Here is a 19,481-nt window from a genome sequence, read left to right as displayed (position 1 = left end):
TGACTCACCAATGTTTATGTTATAATGTGGATACACCCCTATACCGCCCTGTGTGCTGCTGCTGAATCACCAATGTTTGTTATAATGTGGATACACCCCTATACTGCCCTGTGTGCTGCTGCTGACTCACCAATGTTTATGTTATAATGTGGATGCACCCCTATACCGCCCTGTGTGCTGCTGCTGACTCACCAATGTTTGTTATAATGTGGATGCACCCCTATACTGCCCTGTGCTGCTGTTGTCCTACCAATGTTTATGTTATAATGTGGATGCACCCCTATACTGCCCTGTGTGCTGCTGCTGACTCACCAATGTTTACGTTACAATGTGGATGCACCCCTATACTGCACTGTATGCTGCTGCTAACCCACCAATGTTTACGTTACAATGTGGATGCACCCCTATACTGCCCTGTATGCTGCTGCTGACTCACCAATGTTTACGTTACAATGTGGATGCACCCCTATACTGCCCTGTATGCTGCTGCTGACTCACCAATGTTTATGATATAATGTGGATGCACCCCTATACTGCCCTGTATGCTGCTGCTGACTCACCAATGTTTATGATATAATGTGAATGCACCCCTATACTGCCCAGTGTGTTGCTGCTTACCCACCAATGTTTACGTTACAATGTGGATGCACCCCTATACTGCCCTGTGCTGCTGTTGTCCTACCAATGATTATGTTATAATGTGGATGCACCCCTATACTGCCCTGTGCTGCTGCTGACCCACCAATGTTTGTTATAATGTGGATGCACCCCTATACTGCCCTGTGTGCAGCTGCTGACTCACCAATGTTTATGTTATAATGTGGATGCACCCCTATACTGCCCAGTGTGCTGCTGCTGACCCACCAATGTTTATGTTATAATGTGGATGCACCCCTATACTGCCCTGTGTGCTGCTGCTGACTCACCAATGTTTATGTTATAATGTGGATGCACCCCTATACTGCCCTGTGCTGCTGCTGCTGCTGCTGACTTACCAATGTTTATGTTATAATGTGGATGCACCCCTATACTGCCCTGTGTGCTGCTGCTGACCCACCAATGTTTATGTTATAATATGGATACACCTCTATACTGCCCTGTATGCTGCTGCTGACTCACCAATTTTTTACGTTATAATGTGGATACACCCCTATACTGCCCGGTATGCTGCTGCTGACTCACCAATGTTTATGTTATAATGTAGATCCACACCTATACTGCCCTGTGTGCTGCTACTGACTCACCAATGTTTACGTTACAATGTGGATGCACCCCTATACTGCCCTGTATGCTGCTGCTGACTCACCAATGTTTACGTTACAATGTGGATGCACCCCTATACTGCACTGTATGCTGCTGCTTACCCACCAATGTTTACGTTACAATGTGGATGCACCCCTATACTGCCCTGTATGCTGCTGCTGACTCACCAATGTTTACGTTACAATGTGGATGCACCCCTATACTGCCCTGTATGCTGCTGCTGACTCACCAATGTTTATGTTATAATGTAGATGCACCCCTATACTGCACTGTGTGCTGCTGCTGACCCACCAATGTTTACGTTACAATGTGGATGCACCCCTATACTGCCCAGTGTGTTGCTGCTTACCCACCAATGTTTACGTTACAATGTGGATGCACCCCTATACTGCCCTGTGCTGCTGTTGTCCTACCAATGTTTGTTATAATGTGGATGCACCCCTATACTGCCCTGTGCTGCTGCTGACCCACCAATGTTTATGTTATAATGTGGATGCAACCCTATACTGCCCTGTGTGCTGCTGCTGACTCACCAATGTTTATGTTATAATGTGGATGCACCCCTATACTGCCCTGTGTGCTGCTGCTGACTCACCAATGTTTACATTATAATGTGGATACACCCCTATACTGCCCTGTGTGCTGCTGCTGACTCACCAATGTTTATGTTATAATGTGGATACACCCCTATACTGCCCTGTGTGCTGCTGCTGACTCACCAATGTTTGTTATAATGTGGATGCACCCCTATACCGCCCTGTGTGCTGCTGCTGACTCACCAATGTTTGTTATAATGTGGATGCACCCCTATACTGCCCTGTGTGTTGCTGCTGACTCACCAATGTTTATGTAATAATGTGGATACACCCCTATACTGCCCTGTGTGCTGCTGCTGACCCACCAATATTTGTTATAATGTGGATGCACCCCTATACCGCCCTGTGTGCTGCTGCTGACTCACCAATGTTTATGTTATAATGTGGATGCGCCCCTATACTGCCCTGTGTGCTGCTGCTGACCCACCAATGTTTGTTATAATGTGGATGCGCCCCTATACTGCACTGTGTGCTGCTGCTGACTCACCAATGTTTGTTATAATGTGGATACACCCCTATACTGCCCTGTGTGCTGCTGATAACCCACCAATGTTTACGTTATAATGTGGATACACCCCTATACCACCCTGTGTGCTGCTGCTGACTCACCAATGTTTATGTTATAATGTGGATACACCCCTATACCGCCCTGTGTGCTGCTGCTGACTCACCAATGTTTATGTTATAATGTGGATACACCCCTATACCGCCCTGTGTGCTGCTGCTGACCCACCAATGTTTATGTTATAATGTGGATGCGCCCCTATACTGCCCTGTGTGCTCCTGCTGACTCACCAATGTGTATGTTATAATGTGGATGCACCCCTATACTGCCCAGTTTGTTGCTGCTTACCCACCAATGTTTATGTTATAATGTGGATGCACCACTATACTGCCCTGTGTGCTGCTGCTGACCCACCAATGTTTACGTTATAATGTGGATGCACCCCTATACTGCCCTGTGTGCTGCTGCTGACTCACCAATGTTTATGTTTTAATGTGGATGCACCCCTATACTGCCCTGTGTGCTGCTGCTGACTCACCAATGTGTATGTTATAATGTGGATGCACCCCTATACTGCCCAGTGTGCTGCTGCTTACCCACCAATGTTTACGTTATAATGTGGATGCACCCCTATACTGCACTGTATGCTGCTGCTTACCCACCAATGTTTACGTTATAATGTGGATGCACCCATATACTGCCCTGTGTGCTGCTGCTAACCCACCAATGTTTACGTTATAATGTGGATGCACCCCTATACTGCCCTGTATGCTGCTGCTGACTCACCAATGTTTATGTTATAATGTGGATGCACCCCTATACTGCCCTGTGTGCTGCTGCTGACCCACCAATGTTTGTTACAATGTGGATGCACCTCTATACTGCCCTGTGTGCTGCTGCTGACTCACCAATGTTTACGTTATAATGTGGATGCACCCCTATACTGCCCTGTGTGCTGCTGCTGACCCACCAATGTTTACGTTACAATGTGGATGCACCCCTATACTGCCCTGTGTGCTGCTGCTTACCCACCAATGTTTATGTTATAATGTGGATACACCCCTATACTGCCCTGTGTGCTGCTGCTGACTCACCAATGTTTATGTTATAATGTGGATGCACCCCTATACTGCCCAGTGTGCTGCTGCTTACCCACCAATGTTTACGTTATAAGGGGGATACACCCCTATACTGCCCTGTGCTGCTGTTGTCCTACCAATGTTTACGTTATAATGTGGATGCACCCCTATACTGCCCTGTATGCTGCTGCTAACCCACCAATGTTTACGTTATAATGTGGATGCACCCCTATACTGCCCAGTGTGCTGCTGTTGCCCTACCATTGTTTATGTTATAATGTGGATGCACCCCTATACTGCCCTGTGTGCTGCTGCTGATTCACCAATGTTTATGTTATAATGTGGATGCACCCCTATACTGCCCTGTGTGCTGCTGCTGACCCACCAATGTTTATGTTATAATGTGGATGCACCCCTATACTGCCCTGTGTGCTGCTGCTGACCCACCAATGTTTATGTTATAATGTGGATGCGCCCCTATACTGCCCTGTGTGCTGCTGCTGACTCACCAATGTTTATGTTATAATGTGGATGCACCCCTATACTGCCCTGTGTGCTGCTGCTAACCCACCAATGTTTATGTTATAATGTGGATGCACCCCTATACTGCCCTGTATGCTGCTGCTGACCCACCAATGTTTATGTTATAATGTGGATGCACCCCTATACTGCCCTGTGTGCTGCTGCTGACTCATCAATGTTTATGTAATAATGTGGTTGCGCCCCAATACTGCCCTGTGTGCTGCTGCTAACCCTCCAAAGTTTGTTATATTGTGGATGCACCCCTATACTGCCCTGTGTGCTGCTGCTAACCCTCCAATGTTTATGTAATAATGGGGATACACCCCTATACTGCCCTGTGTGCTGCTGCTGACTCACCAATGTTTATGTTATATTGTGGATGCGCCCCTATACTGCCCTGTATGCTGCTGCTGACCCACCAATGTTTATGTTATAATGTAGATGCACCCCTATACTGCCCTGTGCTGCTTCTGACCCACCAATGTTTACGTTATAATATGGATGCACCCCTATACTGCCCTGTGTGCTGCTGCTGACCCACCAATGTTTACGTTATAATGTGGATGCACCCCTATACTGCCCTGTGCTGCTGCTGACTCACCAATGTTTATGTTATAATGTGGATGCACCCCTATACTGCCCTGTGTGCTGCTGCTGACCCACCAATGTTTACGTTATAATGTGGATGCACCCCTATACTGCCCTGTGTGCTGCTGCTGACTGACCAATGTTTATGTTATAATGTGGATGCACCCCTATACTGCCCTGTGTGCAGCTGCTGACTCACCAATGTTTATGTTATAAATTAGATGCACCCCTATACTGCCCTGTGTGCTGCTGCTGACTCTTCAATGTTTATGTTATAATGTGGATGCACCCCTATACTGCCCTGTGTGCTGCTGCTGACCCACCAATGTTTACATTATAATGTGGATACACCCCTATTCTGCCCTGTGTGCTGCTGCTGACCCATCAATGTTTATATTATAATGTGGATACACCCCTATACTGCCCTGTGTGCTGCTGCTGACCCACCAATGTTTATGTTATAATGTGAATGCACCCCTATACCGCCCTGTGTGCTGCTGCTGATCCACCAATGTTTATGTTATAATGTGGATGCACCCCTATACTGCCCTGTGTGCTGCTGCTGACCCACCAATGTTTATGTTATAATGTGGATGCACCCCTATACTGCCCTGTGTGCTGCTGCTGACCCTCCAATGTTTATGTTATAGTGTGGATGCACCCCTATACCGCCCTGTGTGCTGCTGCTGATCCACCAATGTTTATGTTATAATGTGGATGCACCCCTATACTGCCCTGTGTGCTGCTGCTGACTCACCAATGTTTATGTTATAATGTGGATGCGACCCCTATACTGCCCAGTGTGCTGCTGCTGATCCACCAATGTTTACGTTATAATGTGGATGCACCCCTATACTGCCCTGTGTGCTGCTGCTGACCCACCAATGTTTACGTTTTAATGTGGATGCACCCCTATACTGCCCTGTGTGCTGCTGCTGATCCACCAATGTTTATGTTATAATGTGGATGCACCCCTATACTGCCCTGTGTGCTGCTGCTGATCCACCAATGTTTACGTTATAATGTGGATGCACCCCTATACTGCCCTGTGTGCTGCTGCTGATCCACCAATGTTTACGTTATAATATGGATACACCCCTATACTGCCCTGTGTGCTGCTGCTGACCCACCAATGTTTACGTTTTAATGTGGATGCACCCCTATACTGCCCTGTGTGCTGCTGCTGTCCCACCAATGTTTATGTTATAAGGTGGATGCACCCCTATACTGCCCTGTGTGCTGCAGCTGATCCGCCAATGTTTACGTTATAATGTGGATGCATCCCTATACTGCCCTGTGTGCTGCTGCTAACCCACCAATGTTTACTTTATAATATGGATACACCCCTATACTGTCCGGTGTGCTGCTGCTAACCCACCAATGTTTACGTTATAATGTGGATGCGCCCCTATACTGCCGTGTGTGCTGCAGCTGATCCGCCAATGTTTACGTTATAATGTGGATGCATCCCTATACTGCCCTGTGTGCTGCTGCTGACCCACCAATGTTTTCGTTATAATATGGATACACCCCTATACTGCCCTGTGTGCTGCTGCTGACTCACCAATGTTTATGTTATAAAGTGGATGCACCCCTATACTGCCCTGTGTGCTGCTGCTGACCCACCAATGTTTACGTTATAATGTAGATGCACCTCTATACTACACTGTATGCTGCTGCTGACCCACCAATGTTTATGTTATAATGTGGATGCACCCCTATACTGCCCTGTGTGCTGCTGCTGACTCACCAATGTTTATGTTATAATGTGGATACACCCCTATACTGCCCTGTGTGCTGCTGCTGACCCACCAATGTGTATGTTATAATGTGGATACACCCCTATACTGCCCTGTGTGCTGCTGCTGACTCTTCAATGTTTATGTTATAATGTTGATGCACCCCTATACTACCCTGTGTGCTGCTGCTGACCCACCAATGTTTATGTTATAATGTGGATGCACACCTATACAGCCCTGTGTGCTGCTGCTGACTCACCAATGTTTATGTTATATTGTAGATGCACCCCTATACTGCCCTGTGTGCTTCTGCTGACCCACCAATGTTTACGTTATAATGTAGATGCACCCCTATACTGCCCTGTGTGCTGCTGCAGACCCACCAATGCTTACGTTTTAAATTGGATGCACCCCTATACTGCCCTGTGTGCTGCTGCTGACCCACCAATGTTTGTTTTAATGTGGATGCGCCCCTGTACTGCCCTGTATGCTGCTGCTGACCCACCAATGTTTATGTTATAATGTGGATGCACCCCTATACTGCCCTGTGTGCTGCTGCTGACTCACCAATGTTTATGTTATAATGTGGATACACCCCTATACTGCCCTGTGTGCTGCTGCTGACCCACCAATGTGTATGTTATAATGTGGATACACCCCTATACTGCCCTGTGTGCTGCTGCTGACTCTTCAATGTTTATGTTATAATGTTGATGCACCCCTATACTACCCTGTGTGCTGCTGCTGACCCACCAATGTTTACGTTATAATGTAGATGCACCTCTATACTACACTGTATGCTGCTGCTGACCCACCAATGTTTATGTTATAATGTGGATGCACCCCTATACTGCCCTGTGTGCTGCTGCTGACTCACCAATGTTTATGTTATAATGTGGATACACCCCTATACTGCCCTGTGTGCTGCTGCTGACCCACCAATGTGTATGTTATAATGTGGATACACCCCTATACTGCCCTGTGTGCTGCTGCTGACTCTTCAATGTTTATGTTATAATGTTGATGCACCCCTATACTACCCTGTGTGCTGCTGCTGACCCACCAATGTTTATGTTATAATGTGGATGCACACCTATACAGCCCTGTGTGCTGCTGCTGACTCACCAATGTTTATGTTATATTGTAGATGCACCCCTATACTGCCCTGTGTGCTTCTGCTGACCCACCAATGTTTACGTTATAATGTAGATGCACCCCTATACTGCCCTGTGTGCTGCTGCAGACCCACCAATGCTTACGTTTTAAATTGGATGCACCCCTATACTGCCCTGTGTGCTGCTGCTGACCCACCAATGTTTGTTTTAATGTGGATGCGCCCCTGTACTGCCCTGTATGCTGCTGCTGACTCCCCAATGTTTACATTATAATGTGGATGCAGCCCTTTACTAACCTGCATACTTACTTTTGCTTACCCATATGTTATCTATTGCTGTCCATGCATATAATACACCTTTTTTCTCCCATTTAGCTGCGGACTATTTGCTTATCAGAAGGATGCTATATCATTGCTCCATCTTTGGAAACAAGTGGCAACTTCAATGGTATGTAATGTTCATGTATGCACCCAATACTCCCATGTGTAATGTTGCCTATGTTTCTGGGATATGTGCTTTAACCATTACACCACTGGCCACTGACCCTGACCTTTTTTGATAAGTGGTCTGGTTTAGTTAGACATCAAAAAAGAGAAACAGCGTATGGGCGAATGAAGGTTGTTGTAATCTTTTTTTGCATACTATTTAGTTTTTTAAAATGTGTGATTTAAAAAAAATTTCAACATTTAAAACATTTACTGAACAATAAACAATTAAAGACAAAACATTTAACAATACACATTAAAAAATATCATTTAAAGTTAAACCTAATGTAGAAAAGTAAATCAGTCTGAAAGCAATGCCTAGTAGCTTACAATAAAATTAAAGTCAATCACATATTTTCTTAATTCCGCAATACAAAAAATCATTACATTAGATAAAAAACTTTACGTAAAATAGTTTAAATCATGAAAATGTTACAAATTTTGAATGTGAGGTCACCCAGTACAGTAAAAACAGTTTTTAAGAGCATGGAGGTCATCTTGTATGACTGTAATAACATAAACCTCTGGTCAGTCACGTGATGCACTATGTTATACAGAAAGATGAGCAGAGGGCCTTCGGTGGGGCTTGGGTCTGTGCTGAATGGCTAGTTACACATCAGTTGAGTTTGGGGAGGAGCCAGTTGAAGGGGTATTGTGGGAAATATATATTTGTTCCCTCTCTTTCTTCTGGAGATTAACGGTGCAGTACTGTTTTCTATATTGCTCTAAGTTTAATAATACTGTCATTGTATTCATTGTATGGTCTTATAAACATAGCTATCCTTTGTTAGCATATACTTCTTAATTTCTCAATCTTAACTAAACGCTTCTCTTTCTAATCTTATTTCTCAACTCTCCGTTCTCTATAATTTCTTGTCTACATACTTATTCTTATTCTTCCTTTTCCCTGATTTCCATGGATCGCCCCCGCCGTTCTGTTGGCATCCCCACCCGTTACCTGGCTAACGCTGTGGCTGCAGGAGCGGGGTCCCCGAGACAGCTACGTGGGAGGTCAGGAGCCCGGAATATGGCGGCTGCACGCCATGCGGCGGGCCCCGGAGCGGTTAGGGGGGCAAGACTGCGCCCTGGGGCTCGCGGCCGGGTGGCTATTAGAGGGCTTTCTAGCTCTCCCATCCCGGTCGCGAGGGCGGCGCGGCACACACTGTCGCCGGGGACTCGTGGTGTTCCCGTATTAAGTGCGGCAAGGCCGTGCGCTCCCGGGGGCACGAGCTCACGCGGCAGAGGGGGAGGGTTAGCCTCCCATACCGTCTATAAGACGCGTAGCACAGTTGCGCAGCGGGGAATGGACATGGCGCCTGCTTCCCCATCGACGGGCAGACGCGGCCAGGGGGTTATGATTCCCCCAAGGGCGCGCGCATCCACTCGTTCTGCCATGACAAGGGAGCATAGGAACACTAGGCCCCTAGGGGCAGGGGGGATAGCAGCCCCATCTCTGCGTCATGGGAAGCGTGCGGAGCAGGAACAGCAGCGCAGCGGCGGCCATCAGGTGGACAGGAGGGGTAGTGTAAACACTGATGGCCGCGTGTCCCCCTCCGATAGCAGTGGATCCACAGCATCAGATTGGGATGCTTCTGACGGGGGGTTTTCGCAGGGGCAGAGGGGGAGTCCACCAGCTCATGCTCGCAGATCTTATGCGGAGGTGGTGCGTGGGGCACAGGTGTCTCAGACAGGATCTGTAGCTGGGTCTCACGCGGGGGCGGGCATGGGCACGGAGACTGTGTCCTCTTTATGTGCCTCATTGCTCTCTGCACTAGTACCATTGTTGGCAGGTAATATGGGACACACTGCCTCGGGTGCGGCAGACGGTCACATAGCAGCGCTTGCGGACCGCATCTCCGGTGCCATGGGTCCCCAGGGGCACCCGGAGTCACATCACGACCATAGAGGCGCAGGAGCGGCAGAAGCTCCTGCACATGGACAAACTAATTCTGTGCTAGCCAATAATGTTTGTGTCCCAGCAGGTGAAGGATTATCGGATTTGGAAATGCATCGCCAAGCAGGAAGTGAGAGGGCCGAGGCTGAGGTCGCCGTTAGCGCGACTAGTCGGTCCGATGGTGAGTCTTCCCTCGATCCCGATTGGATAGGCGGATCTAGTAGTAGTAGTCAGGGAGCATCGGCACAGCGAAGTAGGAAGCGTAGGCGCCTTAGCTCAGAGCAGAGCACCACTACTCTTTCTTCCACCTCCTCAGACTCATCCAAAAAATTGCGGCGTTCAGGCAGGAAGAAGTCTAGACGATACCAGCACAGGCATCGTTCGTCCAGCAGCAGCATGAATGTGAACTCGGATTGCTCGGAAGGGCTATCATGCTCTAATACAGCGGTGCTGCGTGGGGTTTGGCCCAGGATACGGGATCGGATCAGGCGCGGCCGTTACGTTAATGTATTCGCGCTTACAAGTAAAAGTAAGAAGATTTGGGTAGCCGCAAAGAAAAAGGGGAGGAATGCACTTGACGGGGTCCTGACCTATCATACATGGCTTAAAAACATGTATATCTTTGCCTCCTGCTACTTGGAAACGCGGCCTGATGAACACATGCATTTGATTAGATTCATGTATCTAATATACACGACATGTTTACTAACTCCAGAAGTGGTTCTTGGCGGACTTACGACAAAGAATTTCGTCGTAAGCAGCACGGTCGGGAAATCATGGATTTCGGTACAAAAGACGTGGAGATTTTTGTTGACGTTACCCAACCACAACGTTTGCAATAGGAGACATCGTCTTTTCAAAAGGGTTTCAAGGGACAGTCTGCCGCACGTGGGAGGGCCGGTGTGTGGGTCCGCTACCAGGTTGGCCCACGGAAAAAGCTTCGCCTTTAACAATGGCCAATGTGCATTGGGTACGCGATGTCGTTTTCGACACACCTGCATTCGTTGCAGCGGCCAGCACCTCATCAAGGATTGCGCGAAGGGGGCTGGGGGCGCGAACGGGGGGAAAAGTGTTAATATGGTCCGTGGTCCCACGGATCCATCCCACAAGTAGTACTCAGATACTGGATAGGGCCCCCACTCCTATCAAGGTGGAAGCCATGGCTTCATGGTTGGCGGAGTATCCCTTGCAGGGCATCGCACGGTTTTTGCAGGAAGGTTTTGCATCGGGTTTTCCAATTCCCATAGTCGGCGTGGTGCAGGGGGGTTCGGGCCGGAACCTTCGCTCGGCCAGGGATATGCCAACGGTATTAAGAGCAAAGGTGACGAAGGAAGTGGAGCTGGGCCGAATTGCGGGACCTTTTGCTGAACCACCCATCCCAGGCTTGGTGCTCTCACCAGTTGGGGTGGTTCCCAAAAGGGTACCAGGAAAATTTCCTTTCATTCAGCACCTTTCGTACCCGGAGGGTCGCTCAGTGAACGATGCCATACCAGACGAGTTATGTCGAGTGCTATATCAGTCTTTTGACAGTGCACTCGACTTGATTCATTCATTTGGTTTTGGGGCCATGATGTGTAAAGTAGATATAGAATCAGCCTTTAGGTTGCTTCCCCTCCACCCTCGTTTCTTCAGATTTATGGGTTTTCGGATCGGCGATGAATTCTACTTTGATAAATGTTTGCCTATGGGTTGCGCGATCTCGTGTGCATATTTTGAACGGTTTAGCTCCTTCTTACATTGGTGTCTAGCCAGGGGAACCCAGGAGACAGGGATAGCTCATTATCTCGACGACTTCTTGTTAGTTGGCCCACGCAATTCGCCCAAGTGCGAGTCTTTGTTACAGTTTGCTAGAGAGCTTTTTGCAAACTTTGGGGTTCCCATAGCGGAAGAAAAGACGGAGGGCCCTACCACTAGGCTTTCATTTTTAGGCATAGAGATTGACATGGTCGGGGGGTGGTGTCGCCTGCCAGAGGACAAAGTGCGGCGGCTGCAGGATGAAATCGTGCTGGCACTTTCCGTAGGTAAATTAACGTTAAAGCAGGCACAGTCGCTGCTGGGCCTGTTCAATTTTGCCTGTAGGGTGATCCCCATCGGGAGAATTTTTTGTAGAAAGTTAGAAAGATTGACGGCTAAAGCACGCAGACCCAATCATTTTTTGCGACTCTCGGGGGAGATCCGGCGGGATTTAGGTATTTGGAACTCATTTTTAATTGATTTTAATTGGGTTCGCATTTGGCCTGCGCACCCGGTATCGAACGGCATGTTACAGCTTTTTACGGACGCGGCGGGATTAGTAGGTTTTGGCGCTTTGCTGGAAGCACGTTGGTGTGCTGCCCCTTGGCCACGGAGCTGGGGTAGTGAGGGTCTCACCAGGAACATGCTGTTATTAGAACTTTTCCCAATCATGGTTGCGCTAGAGCTGTGGGGGAGCTTGTTGCAAGATAGAGCGATCATATTTTGGTGTGATAATTTGGGGGTAGTGCAAGCGCTAAATCGTCAGAAAGCAGCTGGGTTGCACGCTATTCGAGTAATTGCCCAAATTATATCGCGCTGCTTGCAATATAATATTGAATTTAGCGCCAGGCACGTTCCAGGTACCAGTAATGAGGTTACTGATGCGCTCTCGCGCGGCGAATGGGCGAGGTTTCACAGACTCGCCCCCTGGGCTAATGTGGTCGGTGACTTGTGTCCCGATTATGTGTGGCAGGTGGTTCGTCCAGCACGGAGGTGCTAGCTCACTGGTCCCTGGCCCCTGGGACCTACAGGGTGTATCTGGCGTCGTGGGAGCCCTGGAGTGGATTCCTCCTCAGGGAAGGATCGAGAGGTAAGATCACTGTGATTCTTACTCGGGACCAAGGCCGGGGCCGCTAGGCTTGGCTGGCGTCGTTTCGTTATAAGGGGATGGGTAGAGCGGGAGCATGGTTTCCAATGGAGGCCAGGCACATCCCGCCTTGCCCCTACCCCCCTTTTTTCCCATTAGGACGCTGTGGGCAGGTGCAATGCAGCACACCCCCCTCCCCACACACACTTTCTTCTCATAAATGCGCCTGGGGCAGGGTTGCCTGGGTCTGCCCAAGGGAGGTCGCGTGCAAGTTTTTTGACGACCTCTCAACAGGTGGTCCTTGGCATTCCCTTGTTTGGCCCCAGGTGGGGGGTGTTGAGGGGTTGCACCTGCTTGCTGGGTCGTCGTCTGTTATGGTCGACCCGTCTGGTCAGGCATGGGTTTGCAAAAACCAGTGTTCTGACAATGGGACATGGTCAACAGCAGGCGCTGCAGGAGTTCGGAGGCGGGTGTCATTACCTTAGGTGACGCTCGCCTTCGAGCCTTTGCTTATCCCAACTTGGGGAATAGCTACTCGCCCTAGGTGGGGGTCTTGAGGAATTTGTGTTTAACCACTAGTCTTAACTTTGGCTTCTGCCAGCTGGTGGATTGTTTGTGTTTTTGCCTCAAGTCAAGTTGGGATCTTCCCTTGCCCAAATAACATCCGTCAGGTTAGGTGTTTGAGATAGGTACAAATAGGCCTAACTTTACTATAATTCATGTCCCCTATTAGACACTAAAAGTTAACAAAATAAAACTAACAAATATGTTTTATCCCCTACATTTTAATTGTGGTCTCAAAAACTACGCTTTAAAAATTATATTAATCTATTTTCAAACAATTTTTCCCTACCAGGATATCGTCTAGATGAGGCCTTCATATGGATAGTGGGGCATTCATTCATATATTGGTTGGCTAGGTCTGAGGTGGTCATGTCACCTAGAGAGAACCCGGAGTTGGCGCATGTCCGGTGGATAGGTCACCGTGGCATGCGTTGGGCGCAGTTAGACGCAGTCCTTCGAGATGCTGTGGCCAGGTTCGGGTTCCCCCGTTTCCTGGTCATTCACTTGGGAGGCAACGACCTGACAGGGAGGACATGCCTGGACCTGCGCATGTCTATGAGGAGGGAGTTGCTAGCGCTGGTCCGGAATTGGCCTTTCTGCCGGGTCATCTGGTCAGAAATTGTGGCTAGGTTATGCTGGAGGGGGGCGGAGCGCCCTGGAGCAATCGAACTATCCAGAAGGCGTATTAATTCGGTGGTGGGTAGAGCCTTAGTGAGTGAAGGCGCTGCAGTGGTGCGCCATGGTAACATTGCGGTTGTGGATAGGCAAAATTACAGGCCCGATGGGGTACATTTATCCAGGGGCGGCATGGAAATATTTTCCAGAAATCTGTTTAATGCACTCAGGAGTCTGGATGTAGTAAGGTAGGGTTGTTGGGTTGGAGTTATGGTGGCGGCGGTGGACTTGGTCCTTGTTGGCAGGTCTTGAATGGCCCTTGTGATTTTGTGTAGCAGGGTGGATCTCTTGCTAAGATTCCTGTGGAGTTGCCCGTGCAGAAGGGGCGGACTTGAGGGCGCAATAAGCACCACCGGTCCAGGTGGCTGCGGTCCCCCTAGGATGCGCGGGCGCTTCACATGTTGTAATTCCCACATGGTAGGGCAGTAGACCTACGCACCATGCGAGTTGCAAGGGGCAGTTGGTCCCGAAGTCACCCTTTGTTCCTGCTGGGCTGTTCAGACCCGCAGTTTTGTTATTTTTCTTGATTTATGTGATAATATGCTATGTTGTTTAGGCCATCCAAGCCCCCGCCACCATTTTGCCCTAGAGTTAGTGAGGAATTATGCATGATAATTAGTTAGGGGCTTCATGGTCAGATCTCACTAAATAGGTTTTTAGTTCATAAAGTTTAAAAAAAAGCTGACCCAAGTTTCAACCAATGCTATGTCTCTGCTTCGTTATTTTAGATAAGTGGGGTTGCGAGTGGTGTGGCATGAGTGTGTCGAGTGATCTGACCATAGAGCGTTTAAGAGCATGGAGGTCATCTTGTATGACTGTAATAACATAAACCTCTGGTCAGTCACGTGATGCACTATGTTATACAGAAAGATGAGCAGAGGGCCTTGGGAGGGGCTTGGGTCTGTGCTGAATGGCTAGTTACACATCAGTTGAGTTTGGGGAGGAGCCAGTTGAAGGGGTATTGTGGGAAATATATATTTGTTCCCTCTCTTTCTTCTGGAGATTACCCACCCTCCCTCCCTTTAGTTTTAGGACGATAGTTAAGGTTATGTCAGCTATGGTAGTGTGGCAGGTCTTGAATGGCCCTTGTGATTTTGTGTAGCAGGGTGGAACTCTTGCTAAGATTCCTGTGGAGTTGCCCGTGCAGATGGGGCGGACTTGAGGGCGCAATAAGCACCACCGGTCCAGGTGGCTGCGGTCCCCCTAGGATGCGCGGGCGCTTCACATGTTGTAATTCCCGCATGGTAGGGCAGTAGGCCTACGCACCATGCGAGTTGCAAGGGGCAGTTGGTCCCGAAGTCACCCTTTGTTCCTGCTGAGCTGTTCAGGCCCGCAGTTTTGTTATTTTTCTTGATTTATGTGATAATATGCTATGTCGTTTAGGCCATCCAAGCCCCCGCCACCATTTTGCCCTAGATTTAGTGAGGAATTATGCATGATAATTAGTTAAGGGCTTCATGGTCAGATCTCACTAAATAGGTTTTTAGTTCATAAAGTTTAAAAAAAAGCTGACCCAAGTTTCAACCAATGCTATGTCTCTGCTTCGTTATTTTAGATAAGTGGGGTTGCGAGTGGTGTGGCATGAGTGTGTCGAGTGATCTGACCATAGAGCGTTTAAGAGCATGGAGGTCATCTTGTATGACTGTAATAACATAAACCTCTGGTCAGTCACGTGATGCACTATGTTATACAGAAAGATGAGCAGAGGGCCTTGGGAGGGGCTTGGGTCTGTGCTGAATGGCTAGTTACACATCAGTTGAGTTTGGGGAGGAGCCAGTTGAAGGGGTATTGTGGGAAATATATATTTGTTCCCTCTCTTTCTTCTGGAGATTACCCACCCTCCCTCCCTTTAGTTTTAGGACGATAGTTAAGGTTATGTCAGCTATGGTAGTGTGGCAGGTCTTGAATGGCCCTTGTGATTTTGTGTAGCAGGGTGGAACTCTTGCTAAGATTCCTGTGGAGTTGCCCGTGCAGATGGGGCGGACTTGAGGGCGCAATAAGCACCACCGGTCCAGGTGGCTGCGGTCCCCCTAGGATGCGCGGGCGCTTCACATGTTGTAATTCCCGCATGGTAGGGCAGTAGGCCTACGCACCATGCGAGTTGCAAGGGGCAGTTGGTCCCGAAGTCACCCTTTGTTCCTGCTGAGCTGTTCAGGCCCGCAGTTTTGTTATTTTTCTTGATTTATGTGATAATATGCTATGTCGTTTAGGCCATCCAAGCCCCCGCCACCATTTTGCCCTAGATTTAGTGAGGAATTATGCATGATAATTAGTTAAGGGCTTCATGGTCAGATCTCACTAAATAGGTTTTTAGTTCATAAAATTTAATAAAAAGCTGACCCAAGTTTCAACCAATGCTATATCTCTGCTTCGTTATTTTAGATAAGTGGGGTTGCGAGTGGTGTGGCATGAGTGTGTCGAGTGATCTGACCATAGAGCGTTTAATAGTATACCCAGTTTCACTGGCCAGTAGCCATGGCTTGCGCCTTTGCACCTGAGCACAAGTAATAATTTGTGTGTACATTTTTGTGGAATAAAAATGCTAGGCATGTGTCTGTGTTTACCGCAAAAACTGTTCCTGTGATTTCCTGGTACTACATATGTGGTAGATATTTGTTGAAAAGTTTAACATTTTACAATAAAGATAAAACATTCATATTCATGGAAGATCCATGCTTCCGTACTATTTAATCTAAAATATCGTTCAGCTGAAGGCGCCCAATTATCTATGACTTTTTAGGTAAATTCATTAAAAACTTTCGTTTATAGGGTTCAACCATTTACACCACAGGTTCTCAAACTCGGTCCTCGGGACCCCACACAGTGCATGTTTTCCAGGTCTCTTCACAGAATCAAAAGTGAAATAATTATAACCCCATGTGGATCTTTTAAAATGTGTCAGTGAGTAATGAATAAACCTGTGCACCTACTGGGTGACCTGTGTGGGGTCCTGAGGACCGAGTTTGAGAACCAATGATTTACACTTTCAACAGTGAAATAATTATAGGAAGACTTAAATTATGGTTTATTAGGTTAAAAAAATAATTGTTATATTTTTTTTTTCTTTTTCCTTATGTTATAGGTTTGAAATGTTCCAGTTATGTGCAAGATGGAAAATGTGTCATAGTTGAATTTGGAAATACAAATGCACAAGAAAAAATTGACAAAAACAAGTTGTCATGTTTGATGAAAAACCTTTCCCGTATAAAGCATTTGTTGTCATTTAAATAAGAATTTGGAAGAAAATAAAGATTACTTCTATTACATTTTTCTTAATTTTAGTCATTTTAAATTTGGAAATGAAAGCACATAAATAAAGGGTTTAGAGGAGATGTATGTTCCGCTGCTCAGCTGTCCTAATGGAGCTCCGGGAGGATGGGGCTAGTCTGCGTCCTGGGTGTCTTAAAGGTCCTGTCCATAGCCCTAAGATGGAGAAAAGAAAGGTCATTAGCATGTGTAGGTATCCACGCTGTCAGCTCTGCTCCTGGGAAAAGTAAAGAAGGTGGAGGGGTAGGAAAAACATAGGTTACATGACACCTGCAATGAAATTTGCATATACTTATAAGGTTTTTTGGGGATAGGAAGCACATTGCCCCGCTGCTCAGCTATCCTAATGGAGCTCCCGGAGGATGGGGCTGGTTTGCGTCCTGGGTGTCCCAAAGGTCCTGTCCGCAGCCCTAAGAAGGATATAAGAAAGGTCATTAACATGTGCAGGTCACGGTGGAGGGGTAGGAAACACATAGGTCACATGACACCTGCAGTGAAGTTTGCATATATAGATCCAAATACTTGACTAAGTTTGAGGAGAGATAAGCACCCTGTTTAGTGATGGAATATTGCTAGTTCACCAGGGGTTAAAGGAGAGGAGGGGACGTAGCCAGGAATGTGCCCATCAAAATAGTAACCTAAGGCAGTAATAAGGGGCAAGGCCCCTACTATTCATTATAAATAGTCTGGAAGAGGAGGAATATTCCTCTTTTCCGGCTCTGGCCTTGGAGCACTGCTTTTTACTGCCACCATCTTTCTAATTACAAATGGATCAATAAATTTTGGCTGTGTCCTCTTTTAATTCCACATAGGTGTCTGTGTGGTTATTTCTAGTTAGTAGTTAAGTGAGTGAATTAGCATAATGTAAGATTCAAACAATGGGTGACTTAACAGTACTTACAAGGTTTTTTGGGGATAGGAAGGACATCGCCCCGCTGCTCAGCTGTCCTAATGGAGCTCCCAGAGGATGGGGCTAGTCTGCGTCCTGGGTGTCCCAAAGGTCCTGTCCATAGCCCTAAGATGGAGAAAAGAAAGGTCAGTAACATGTGCAGGTATTCACGCTGTCAGCTATCCTGGGAAAAGTAAAGAAGACAGATACTAGACTTAGAAAAATTATACTTACCAAATGTTTTACTTTTCTTATACCCCTTAAAGTTAAGGCATTTGATTATGCTGGAGCAACTGCAAATGATTAATCTGCAAAATAAATACTATAATAACCAAACATATAACTTATTTAAAAAGTGTTCCAACTTAACAAAATAACCTGCAAAACATGTAATACTTATCTAATACTATAGAAAAATGGGTAATACTTTAACTGTTCCAGTACAGAGGACCAAACTTGAATGATTTGTGATTCAAGGTTGATGTTCTAAAGAAAATGCAAAAAAAATATTCTGTAAAGAAAAACATCTTGGAAATTAGGCTCAACATGGATTTATAAATGTACTACAAACTTACATTCCAAAAAGGCAGATATGAGATCACGCCAAGGCCAGCATCATCAACCACTGCAGGAGACAGGTCAGAATCGAGACTGATCAATGGATCAATCTCGGCCTCCAAACGGTTTGCAATACATATGTTGTGTAAAATTGTACAAGCAATAATGATATAGCAAACCTTGGTTGGCAAACATAGAACACACCCCCTGACCTATCAAGACAGCGAAAGTGGGTTTTAAGAAGACCAAAGGAGCGTTCTATCACTCCCCTGGTTCTAATATAAGCTGCCTGAAACCTGTGTTCTGCAGGGTTGTCAGGATTAGCCAGTGGAGTTAGCAGCCAGGGAAAACATCCATATCCTTGATCGCCTAAAATATATATATTTTTTTTATTATTTTTAAACTTTAAAAAAAAATATAAAAGTTTTTTAAATTATCTACTTGCCAATCAGCCATCCATGAGGCATCTGCTGATCTTGAAACTTCTCATAGAGGCTAGATTGCTGCAAAATAAAGGAATCATGAGAAGCCCCTGGCATGCCAGCAAACACCTGCATGAAGCACATGTTTGAATCACAAACCATTTGTACATTTAGTGAATGGAAAGATTTTCGATTCTGAAAAATGTCTTCCATTTGTTGGGGGGCTTTGAGAGCAACATATGTGCAATCTATTTCACCCAAGACATTAGGGTTTTGTCCCACTGCAAAAAAAACATTGCCAGAAGGACCTGTGACAGACAGCGAGAAAAAGCGGCTCGTGAAAAGCCAGCAATTATCGCCAGGGTCGGTTGGAGTGTTCCCGATGCCAAAAAATGGAGTGTGGCTAGCAGTTTTTCCAAGCCTGGAACTGCTCTGTTCGTAGAAACATGCGGTTCAAGATCCTTCTCCAGCAGATCATACAGCTGGTAACTGGCAGCAG

The sequence above is a fragment of the Taudactylus pleione genome, unplaced genomic scaffold (genome assembly GCF_031769625.1).
Source record: "Taudactylus pleione unplaced genomic scaffold, aTauple2 ptg000321l, whole genome shotgun sequence".
Classification (NCBI taxonomy): domain Eukaryota; kingdom Metazoa; phylum Chordata; class Amphibia; order Anura; family Myobatrachidae; genus Taudactylus; species Taudactylus pleione.
Note: the sequence above shows the minus strand (reverse complement) of the source record.